Source organism: Mesoplodon bidens, assembly GCF_964165515.1.
Source record: "Mesoplodon bidens genome assembly, chromosome: 7".
NCBI classification, from domain to species: Eukaryota; Metazoa; Chordata; class Mammalia; order Artiodactyla; family Ziphiidae; genus Mesoplodon; species Mesoplodon bidens.
The window spans coordinates 40,145,560-40,157,574 of NC_138164.1; the positions used below are offsets into that span (position 1 = coordinate 40,145,560).

Sequence of the window (12,015 nt, forward strand, 5' to 3'; positions counted from 1 at the left end):
CTCACAAGAAAGAGTCAGTTTCATATTAGATTTGGTTTCACAAATGCTGCTCCTGCTATTCATTCTTATCTCCAAAAAAAAAAAGACTATTGTGACTAACGATAATATGTTACAGAAAATAAAAAGTTAAAAGGTTTTCAATCTGCATATCTGGGAACCTAAATTAAAGCATCACACAACATTTTCAAAAACAAAAGCCATTTGATTTGACTAAAATCTTAGTTTTAAGATGGCAGAAAGTACCTTGATAATTTTAAGAAAGAAAGAAAACCAAGCCATTAAAGAGAAATTCTTCCGAGAGAACTGAAACATGTTATATACCTCTGACTTGGCACTCCTTCCATCTGGAGAACTTTTTTGGTAACTGTTTTCATCACAGAATGATCTAAAGTAAAATGAATTGAAATTAGAGTAATTATTTTCCAATGAGTGGCTCTTTCCATTTAAAACCCAAAGCCAACTAATTATTGCTTTTCCCATACATTTAAATATGAAATCTACATTATATAATTATACACTTATTTCCCCCTTTGTGTATTCTAATTTCTTCCTCAGAAACCTAAGATGCCATCTTGCAGACTGCCCACAGTGGCTACTATTTTGGCAGCAGCAAAGGTCAACTTGAAACATTTTGCATCTCAAGTGGCTTTGGATACCTTTGGATACAAAGTACAGTCTGAGCACCGTCCAGAAGCTTAGGTACCTAAAGAGCATCTAAGATATCAAACCAGGGCATCCAAGATAACAAACCAAGTCCTGATATTCCCTCAAAAGCTGCTCCTCCCATCAGCCCCCTTCTTCTAAGTGATACTACCCAGTTGCACACATAATCATCAACGACTTGTCTCCTTGTTACTATTTCCTTCATACCTCACATCTACCTGCAGGTCTTGAGAGCTACACCCTCAAAACACAACCTGAATTCAACCACTTTTCACTTGCTGCAAACTTCCAACCTAACCTAGGCCATAAACATCTCTTATTTGGAGCACTGTGATAGTCTCCTAACTGGTCTCCCTGTTCCTCTTTATTTATTTATTTATTTTTTTGCGGTACACGGGCCTCTCACAGTTGTGGCCTCTCCCGTTGAAGAGCACAGGCTCCGGACGCGCAGGCTCAGCAGCCATGGCTCACGGGCCCAGTCGCTCCGCGGCATGTGGGATCTTCCCGGACCGGGGCACGAACCCGCGTCCCCTGCATTGGCAGGCGGATTCTCAATCACTGCGCCACCAGGGAAGCCCCCTGTTCCTCTTCTTTATCCTCCCAAGTCCCTTCTCTATACCAGGTCACCTTATTCAGATACGATTTGGATCATGCCTTTTTCCAGTTCAAACCCCTCTACTCATTTAGAATAATCCACATCTTTACTCTGGCCTTCAAGACTTTACAAGAGCAGACCCCTGGCTAGCTCCTTGACCTCATGTCATACCACACTCTTCTTCACTCAGTACTCTGCCCAGATTGGCCTCCTTGCTTTTCCTTAAATACTCCACCCACCTACATGCCTACATACTCATTGCCTCCTTGTCCTGGAATGTGCTTACTCCACATCTTCCATGGCTTGCTCCTCTCTTCATTCAGGTCTCCGTTCAAATCCCACTTCTCCAGTGAAGCTGTCCCCTAACAAACCTATCCAATGGAGTCCTACCTGCTCTCCCTCACTCTCCTTACATTAAGATAGTTTTGCACTTCCTACTCTCTAAAATTATATGACTTATCTGTTTACTCATTTCTATCTGATCTCCTTCACTAGAATGTAAGCTCCATGAGGGCAAGACTTTTGTCTGTCTGGTTCACTGCTTTATCTCTAGTCCCTAAACCCGTCTCTGGCACACAGGAGATGATTACAAAATTACTTGTGAATCTGACAAATGAATAAAGTACTACTGGCAAGAATTCAGAGGTTGCACAGGAAAGAAAGAATGCTCTTGGTGGAAGCAGCCTTAGTATCTAGGTTCACCTCTATTCAGAGTAGAGATAAGAAAAATTGACAAGTATAATTCACTTTAATTAGTACAGTAGCTGCTAAAAACATAAGGGAAGTGCAACACTAGAAAAGTACAGTTGAAGCTTGAACAACATGGGTTTGAACCTCGCGGGTCCACTGACACACGCAGTTTTCAATACATAGGTACTATCGTCCTACATGATCCAAGGTTGGTTGAATCCACAGATGTGGAACCACTGACTATAAACTTATACCCAGATCTTCAACTGCGTAGGGGTCGACACCCCTAAACCCACGTTGTTCAAGGGCCAACTGGATATGATGAGGAAAGTTAAACACATTAAGTTTTAAAAAACTGTCAATACCTGAACAAATTCTTTTTGTTTTGCTATGTGTTTATCAATTTAAAAAAAGTGACCACATACCAACTAGCAGATTTTTTCTTATATCCAGAACGAGCAGAGTTCTGTTGGTTTCAAGGGCCTTTAGTAAAGCCTTTGCTCCTTCACTGGTGAGGCCTCACTGCTGCAGGTCAAGTGCTTTTGATGAAAGACAAAAGGTCACTTGCTAACTCTACAGATTTAACATATAGACAACTCTCATTTTTCACGTGTGGAAGAGTCCTGCACAAGACAAGTCATGGCAGGTTTGTAATTTTGGGTATGGAAAAAAACAGAGACATATACGCACACACATAATGCATAATCCAATTTAAAAACCTCTTCTTGGATGTGCAATGATAACCCTGGCTTTAGTACCAATAAATCAGACAACAGACTTTACAAGTACAGAACTGAAGAATAACTGTATATAACCTATGAGCAAAAAGCATCACAAAATGAATCTCAGTTCATAATTAGCAAGGGCGGCAGGGGCATGTAAACCTCACAAGCAAAACCTGGTGGAGCTCAGAAATGCACTGCATTCTTTTGATCATGATCTTCAGCTCCAAATCACACTTGAAACTAGTTCAAAGGGGAAAACAAAATAGAAGAAATGTGATAACTGTTAGTTTTAGGGGAAAAAAAGACAAGTCTAAGAGGATACAAATAATAAAAACTTTCAACAATGTGTGAATAGAGAATACATACTAAAAACCTATCATGAAAGTATGATGGTCAAGAACGCTCGCAGTAAAAGGTCAGACAAAAACCAGAAAAACTGATCATGAATTCTAGTAGTTCTGGGGCTGAACAACCTACTCATTTAAACCAAAGGGATCATCACTAAAGCACAGGGATTAAAAACTATTACAGGAAAGGAAACTATCATGAGTCTTTTGTTTAAGTGTTGTGTGGACCATCACATTAAAATAACTGGAGTCTTTCAACACCCCCATGACACACAGAAATAGCAAGTCAGACATACGGATCTGACAGGATATGATACAACCCTTACAAACTCTCACTACAGAAGAATGGACACAGGGTATAATTAACCAAATAGCCAAATTAATACAAACAGCCAGTAAACCTCACCAGTCAATCAAATGAATACAAAATAAAATAAAATGTGGTTATTCTCCTATCAGATGAAGACAAGATTCTGTAAGAAAAGCCTTTAAATAATGTCTATACACTTTGGATCCAACAACTCTCTTTCTAAGAATTTAACCAAAAGAAATAGTCAGAGATATAGGTAAGGATATATATCAGAGTACTATTTGTAACTGAAAAACTGGACAAAGCTTATATACAAGAATGGATAAGCTATGTGCACTGTGGCATATTCATATAATGGAATACTGAACAATCACAAAAAATGATGTAGGAGATGCAAATTTACTGACTTGCTAAAATGCTCATACTGAATTAATTGAAAAAAGTTATAAAATTTGGAGTAATCCCACTTGCATAGAAAATGGAGAGGTACTCATTTTTGTAGTTTTACATTTTTTTACAAGTGCTACAGGCCAGTGTTTGTGAGAGGCAGGCTTCCCATCTACTGTTGGGGTGGACTACAAATTGGCATAGCCTTTCTGGGTGGTAATTTGGCCATGTGTATCAAATGTCTTAAAAATAGGTCACACTTAGTCATTCCACTTGTAGTACCTTATTCTACAGAAGTAATCCCGATGGACACAGAGATGTATATACAACGTATTCACATTGTTTCTGACAGGGAAAAGCAAACTGTCTAAATAGAATTGCAAAGAATTGATTAAACTATGGGACATCAATACGACGCAATACTACATGATACATCATTAAGTGAAAAAAGCAGGAATATGAAATAGCAAGTATACTACAATTCTATTTTTGTAATCCCTAAGTGTACATATATATTTGTAGAAAAAAAAAGACTGAAAGTATATACACCAAAATGAACAGTGATTATATCTGGGTATTAAAATTATAGGTAATTGTTCTCTTGTTACTCTGTATTTTCTATAAAGGATATATGCAACTCTTAGAGAAAATTTAAAACCAAAATAAAAGCTATCAGTAAAATGAGGCTTTACAAAATCCTATCACAATAGTATCATGCCAAAAGCTAAGCATATTTCATATTAAAAATTCAATATTTTCAGTTTTAGAATTTCCCTCTAAGCCATAAATCCTCACTAAGAGATTCTGCCAAAGCACTTGCACCCAGGTCACCAATGAGCAGGTTGCAGTTCAGAGTGATGCGCCTCAAACCAGCCATGCAGTCAAGATCACGTCTCCTGGAATGAAGACTCTCAGCCCAGGTTTCTTCATGCCTTCTGGTAGTCGGATACTTCAAAGATTTAATGGGATGAAATTAAGATGCTTGAATAAGGAAACAGGGTGTGCCTGAGTATGGCTTATTCTGTCAGAGAGTTACACACACACACAGATCAAGCATATATGCCAGGAGCATCAACCTGAGAAATTCAACAGTCATTTCTGGTTTACGAGTCCAGTGACCCAGATTCTGCTTGGTCAGTGATTAGATTCTAGCCACTGCATTTCCTGTTTCTGAACACTTATGCAAAGTTGGACAACTCAATTACAGTCTATGAATTATTTTCCTTATCTTCTAAGTCAGGGAATTGGTTCTAAATTCTATCTTTGCTGAGGCCCTATATTTCATCATCCTGTCCTCCAATGGTCTCCAAACACCTGACTGGACAAACCATAAGAAAACTTTTTAATATGCATCTTATTTATTAACAAATTATATACACAAAGTTCCATACATAGAATTTATGTACATGATAAACTACACAGATTTTTAAAAATAATACAAAGGTAAAAATGTTCTAATATTTTCTTTTCCTAACTCCTAAGGCATTATTTTATTTTACTTATTTTTAATAAAGATTTATTTATTTATTTGTTTGTTTGTTTGGCTGTGCCGGGTCTTTAGTTGCAGCATGCCAGATCTTTTAGTTGTGGCATGTGGGCTCTTAGTTATGGCAGGCACGTGGGATCTAGTTCCTTGAGCAGGGACCGAACCCAAGCCCCCTACATTGGGAGCACATAGTGTTAACTGCTGGACCGCCAGGGAAGTCTCAAGCATTATTTAAAAAACTATATTTACAAAATGTATCTCACATGCTACCTAGGGTGTGCACACAAGCTTTAGAGGCCTGGACTATGCAGAGCCAGTTTGATGTGCCTTGGGAAAATAATGGTTTGACATTTAAGCAAAAGTACTGTCTTGAAGACATTCAATTCTTTATATTCATAAAGTAAATTTTGGTAACAGGGAACACTGACTGTCAATGAAAAAAGTCTTATTACATTCCTGAAAAAGTAAAAGACTCAAAGTGCCTTTGTTACTCTAAAAGGAAAATCATTAGTGTCATTTTTCTATTAACAATAACTTATTAAAGCTCCAAGCAGAAACAACAGCAATCACTTACACAGCGCTTAGTATGTGCCAGGCACTATTTATACAAATAAGTGCATTTAAACCTCATAAGGAGGCATAGAGGTTAAGTGATTTGCCCATGGTCACTAGCTATGAAAAGGGAGAAAGGGGATTTGAACCTAGGCCATTTGGCTTCCGCACCCAAGTTCCTGACTGTTTTCTACCTCAGGGGTCAATGGACTTGCCCTGTATAGGCTCAAAGAATTTTTCAATTTTTAAAATCTAAATTTAAACATTTCGAGATTTGTGGGCTGTACAGTTACTGTTGCAACTACTCTGCCCCACTGGTGTAGGGTAAAAGGAGCCATAACTACCATGTAAACAACAGGTGCGACTATGTTCCAGAAAAACTTCCTTTACAAAGCCAGGCGACGGGCTGGATCTGGCCCACCAGCCAGAGTTTACCTATCCCTTATCTGCACCATCAAACTATTAAAAAGCCTTCATGTCAAATTATTAACTAACTTTAGGCCTAAATACAGCCATTATAACCACTGTAAAGTTGTTAAGGCATTATTTTAAAAACTGTATTTACAAATTGCTGATGTACTGACTTTTATTAGTTTAAAAACTACAACAGCTAATAAACACTTGATTCATTTAAGTCTTGAAGACTAGAATGGCATAGTTTCTTCAGAGTATTACAATAAAAGTTTTCAGTAAAAAAACATTCATAGAAGTATTATTAGGTATTATATATTAAATCTATTTCTAAAATTAAGTGGACTATCTTTACTAAATGGTAGAATCCCAAACTGAAAACTGGTCACATTCTTTCAGCAAAATGAAAGCTGCGCTCACATGTATCAAAAGACAAAAATTAGGGCTTCCCTGGTGGCGCAGTGGTTGAGAGTCTGCCTGCCAATGCAGGGGACACGGGTTCGTGCCCCGGTCCGGGAAGATCCCACATGCCGCGGAGCGGCTAGGCCCGTGAGCCATGGCCGCTGAGCCTGCGTGTCCAGAGCCTGTGCTCCGCAACGGGAGAGGCCACAACAGTACCACACACACACAAAAAAAAGACAAAAATTAACTGCCTTCTGTATCAATATGTTAATGTGTTTCAATCACATATGTTTTCATGAAAGTTTAAACATAAAATCACCTTTAAGATCTAGGCCATGGGATCTGCTCCATGCCATGTCAGAATACACCCCGTGACGTTTACTTAACTTGTCTTAAGTGTGATAGAATTCTTTATACCTTGACAAATAACTAAAAGGAAAAAAAAAAACCCACACACACAATAAGATGAAGAGCCTATACATTTGTCAATCTTGACTTATTTGCTTTTCTTGAGTCAGTTGGAAGTTTATAGCCACATTCTCAAAATCATTAACTACAATCTTCCCAAACAGGTAATTGACGAACAGATGCATTCTAAAACTTGTCAGTAACAAAGTGCTATTCCAGTTTACAGCAACAGTTTAATTCTATTTAGATACTAAAACTGAATACACTGAATACTGCAAACTTGATTCCCAACCACTCAGCAAAGTACTACATACCTTTTCAGATATAGGAAAAAAAAGAAAAAGCATACGATTCTTCCTATTTTCATTTCCAAAGATACATCCCAATCTTAATGATCAATCAGTGATTTAAACGTCAACTATAAACCCAGTATACTGCTGCTGTGCAGTGTACTAGAGCAATAGAAGAGAGAGGACCTCAAACCCTCTGTTCCCTCAAATTCAAAGGCAGGCTTCCTGACCCCTCCAGACCACTACTGGACACAGGGAAGGCACACTAATGTTGCAGGACCCCAACCAACAGTCACCTGCTTTGTGATTACTTCCATGACACACCCTCACCAACACCACTGAGTTTGCTGCTCCTACGGGACGTTACATGTATTTACTATTTTAACACATACCACAGTGCATCATAATTATGATTGCAGATAGAGGTTCTAACAATTGAAAGAGAATGATGACTTTTTTGCTCTTTACATCTTGCTATTTCCCTTCCCATAATATTTCTTGAAGCGAAACCATAAAATATACACAAACACAAAAAACAGAAAATATACAAAACGTGTGCTTTGCACCTTAACGCAAACTTAAGTAAAATTAGTTCTGACAGTATCCGGCATGACAAACTTCCATGGTACAAATGAGAATGGACCAAGGTTTGAGCAGGTACAGGAGATAATCCAGGCATGAACAACACCAAGGAAAGGTAGACAGGAAGTAACATGGTGTGTAGGAAATCACGAGACCAGTCTGATGGGAAGAGACTTAAACAAGACTGAAAGTCACTTTTTTTTTTTTTTTTTCAGTATGCGGGCCTCTCACTGCTGTGGCCTCTCCCGTTGCGGAGCACAGGCTCCGGACGCACAGGCTCCGCGGCATGTGGGATCTTCCCAGACTGGGGCACGAACCCATGTTCCCTGCATCGGCAGGCGGACTCTCAACCACTGCGCCACCAGGGAAGCCCTGAAACTCACTTTCTAACCTCCATCTCCAACTGGACAATTCGCTGGACGCAGGTGCACCAAAGTGGCCAATTTATTCAATCCCTTTAATATGGAGGAAGAGTTTAAAATTTTACTGGTTTAATTTGCCCCAAAAGCAACTCTCAACAGTTATGGCCTCTGTCGTCGGAGCTTTGTATGAAATTAAGTCAAAGTGTGGAGCTCCTTTGCCTTTTTTTTTTCTCCTTAAAAAAGAAAAGAAACAATTGTTCTGAGTAAAAACAAACATATTCCGAAGCATGTGTACATTGAAAAGTAAAGAAACTTTATTAACAACTTCATAAAAACTGACTTAAAATTTTAAAAAGAAAAAAACATGTTTTGAAGTCCTTCTGACTGGAGTCGTGTCTCATAGTGTCCTTTCTTTACAGAAATAGTCGTATTATGGCACATATGCACAAGGATTAACACCATGACACACTGTACACGGCGGGCCCCGGCGAGCTCACCAGTTGTCGTCTGAGTCCAGGTCTCTGGGGAGGATCCACTCCACGGATGAGCCCAGGAGAGTCTGAAGCTCGTTTGTGAACTCCACCAGATCTAAGAGCTCCTTACTTTCTGGATTACAGGGCTCCAGGTCTTTGGGGCAAGAGAATAAGAGACTTGCTGACACTTGCCGGCAGAACTCGGCCTCCGCGATGGTGACGATTTCCACATTTGGGAAATTGCAGCGGAATATGCAGGAGGACATTTGCAGTTTCTTGAGCAGGTCTGAAAGCAACAGCCAGTTACGACGCCTACACCAGAGAAAGGACAGTGGTTTGAGTTTCCGGCAAAATTAGAGGCGCTCCCAACTATGAACTAGCCGTCTCCTGGCGGTGAAAGGGCCTGCTCCTTCCACTTTGATTACCCCACCCCCACCCCACTTCTCACTGTCCTTAGAAGGTCTACTTCTTCTTTTTCTTTTTTAATATTATTTATTTATTTATTTTTGGCTGCGTTGGGCCTGTTGCTGCGCACGGGCTTTCTCTAGTTGTGGCTCGCGGGCTCTAGAGCGCAGGCTCAGTAGCTGTGGCGCACGGGCTTAGTTGCTCCGTAGCATGTGGGATCTTCCAAGACCAGGGCTCGAACCTGTGTCCCCTGAACTGACAGGAAGATTCTTAACCACTGTGCCACCAGGGAAGCCCGGAAGATCTACTTCTAGTGGGGGAACTCTGGACTCATGTGCATGTGTTAAGAGACCACCTAGGGCGGATCAGCCAACTTAGACAAAAGCAGGAGCAGCGCCCCTGAACGAGCCTCATTGCAGGCCACCCCAGTGCTGCCTTGGCTCTGGTCACAACTCAGGTCACCCCTCTCCAAGTAAGTGCACCCCGTTCTAGTCACTGGGGAAAACCAGTCTGTATGCCAACCCAAGGGAGATGGCAAACACCTCTTTGACCTCTCCTCTCCTCCGGCCCTCACGGAGAGAGCATGAGAAACACTCGAGGTCACCTGGCTTTCCTTTCCTTTCCCACACCTCCAACCTGCCTCTCAATGCTGCCGGGAGTGAGGCTTTTTCGAGAAGGGAGGTGGTACAATCCTTCCTGATACCCTGCTACGCTTTATCATCTCTATCCCGAATAGAATGTCACCACAAAGGCAGACACGTTCCCAGCCTCAGAGTCCAAGGAGGATGCTACTCCTTAAGCACCGGGCTCAACACACAGCAGAGCAAGGTCTCCTGATGTGTTCACTCCGAAGGGTTGGTCATGGGGCACAGTGGCCCTACCGTGGGGACAAGACTCGATCTAAGCAAATCTGAAGACACATAAGATCCCAGGTGCCACATACGGCTTTCTCTAATCTTATACGAGAAGAGGGTATACATCAGTATCGTCCCGTGGACCTCACGCGCCTTGGAAGGCCCCTATGGTAGCCGTTTGGGGAGGATCCCTTCCCCAAGAGTTTACTGACTGAAACTGTGCAATTGCAGTCGCTGACTCCCGTGTCCTTTGGGCTCTAGGGGTGTGTTCCAATGAGGGCAGTTGGCTGGGGAGCCCTCCCACCCCCCAAACTTTTCTGGAAAAGTTCCACTGCATTACGTGAGGTCGGTGGACACTTGGTGAGGAATTCACTCACCCCCCAACCCAGCCACCCTTATCTGCTGAAGGGGATTTCTAACTCCTGCCACCCCACAGAGCAGCTGGGCTGGCTCTCGACCACACGCTGGCCACGCTCACCCCTGAGCGACGGACACCTGGACGTTATAACACGGCAAAACGGGGTCTTTGGAAAATTCAGATTCCAATAGGTCACCATAGGCCTCGTTGCTGTCATCCTGGTCCTCCGGTCCTGGGGGATTTGCTAAAACATCGTAACCACTTTCATCATCTGGTTCTAACCGGGGGGGGCAAACAAGAGAGAGGTCAGTAAGCTGGAGCAAGATTCCAGCTGTTCGCCAAAAAGGACCCTGGAAAAATTCTTTCCCAAGCAAGTCCTGCTCACAGCACCACCCCCACCCCCACCCCCACAAGCCCAACTGAAACGAACAAGGCTGCTCACCACACACAGAGCTGCCAGAGAACTCCGAAGAGCAACCGGGACTACCGTCGTCAGGAGCCTGCAGGTTATTTAAACAGTCTGCAGAGAGGGGGGGAGGGAGAGAGAGAGAGAGAGAGAGAGAGAAACAAGATAACGCCTGCTGGTAAGAGGCAAATGCTGCTGGAGTTCGGGAACATCTCACGCTGGGGCTGGTGTCACCTCCTGACAAGTCCCACTGCACACGCCTCCAGGTATCTGACTGAAACCTCCCCACGCGTCCACCCGCCTTCCTGAGGGACTGCCCGCCTCACCGCCCCAGCCTGCCAAACAAAAGCTAACCTGGCTAGCTAAGAGTTTTCCAGCCCCCCACCTTGCAAAACTCAAAGTATGTATCTCTTCTTTGACAGACTAACGTTGGGCCGCTTTTCCCAGTAAAGGGTCACTTAGAGTAAACGGGGGGTGGGGGTAGGGGGAACCCAGGTGAAAGGCTGTGAAGTCACCGTCTAGATGCTTGAACAAGACCGTGTCTTGACCTCTGCTGTACCTGTTAAGAACTTCTCCAGAAGTTCGCTGTGGTTCACTTTCTTGATGGTTCTACCTGAGTACGTAGCCAGGGTAGGATCAGCACCGTAGGAGAGGAGCAAGCGGACAATTTCGAGATGATCATTCTTGACAGCATCGTGGAGAGGCCTAGGAGAGGTGCGGGGGATTACACCTGTGCACGCGACGCTTGCTTCTAAGGACACGGGGCAAAATCGAGCGTGTGCGGCCAAGCCTCGTAGGCGCGCTATTTCACCGAGGAGGTGAGTGTACGGTCGCTGCGACAAATTACTCTGTTATTTCAACACATAACCCTTTACGGGACAGGTGAAGGGACCATCTCAGGCCTAATTTTTCAATGCAAATCTCTCTTAATGCATGGCCCAAGGAGGAACTCAGGCCACGATGAAAACGTTTCCAATGAACTTAAATAGTGACAGACTGTAAGAAGGGAACGTACGGCGGGGTGGGGGGAAGAACCCCAGCACCACGGAAGCAGATACGACAAGCCATTGTTACACCATTACAAACAAAACCCAAAAAGTGCAGTTGGTAAAAGAAACTAGGGGCAAAGTGGAACCTCTCCTGAAACCAATTTGGAGATGAGTGATCAACCCTCTCGCCCAGAAGCACTCGACAGGCAGGGCGAGTTCTCAGGAGGATACAGAGTCCTCCTGCCCGTGTCTGCTGGGGTCAGGAACACTGTCCGCAGTCCCATCCAGAAAGGATGCTATTTGGAAACCATGAGCCACCA

The 12,015-nt window shown here is 42.7% G+C and overlaps 1 long non-coding RNA gene and 1 pseudogene across 2 annotated transcripts in view; both read right to left on the reverse strand.

The window, feature by feature from the left end:
• Positions 1–12,015, reverse strand: part of LOC308620769 (centrosomal protein of 78 kDa-like) — a 571,052-nt pseudogene that overhangs the window by 132,356 nt on the left and 426,681 nt on the right. The window contains exon 5 of the transcript in view: positions 6,888–6,997. The product of the transcript in view is annotated as a centrosomal protein of 78 kDa-like (transcript). The remainder of the gene's footprint in view (positions 1–6,887; positions 6,998–12,015) is intronic.
• Positions 10,476–11,519, reverse strand: LOC308621107. Its single transcript, XR_014016401.1, has 3 exons — positions 11,266–11,519; positions 10,743–10,820; positions 10,476–10,577 (listed from the first exon to the last, which is right to left on the reverse strand). It is a non-coding gene; the product is annotated as an uncharacterized lncRNA (long non-coding RNA).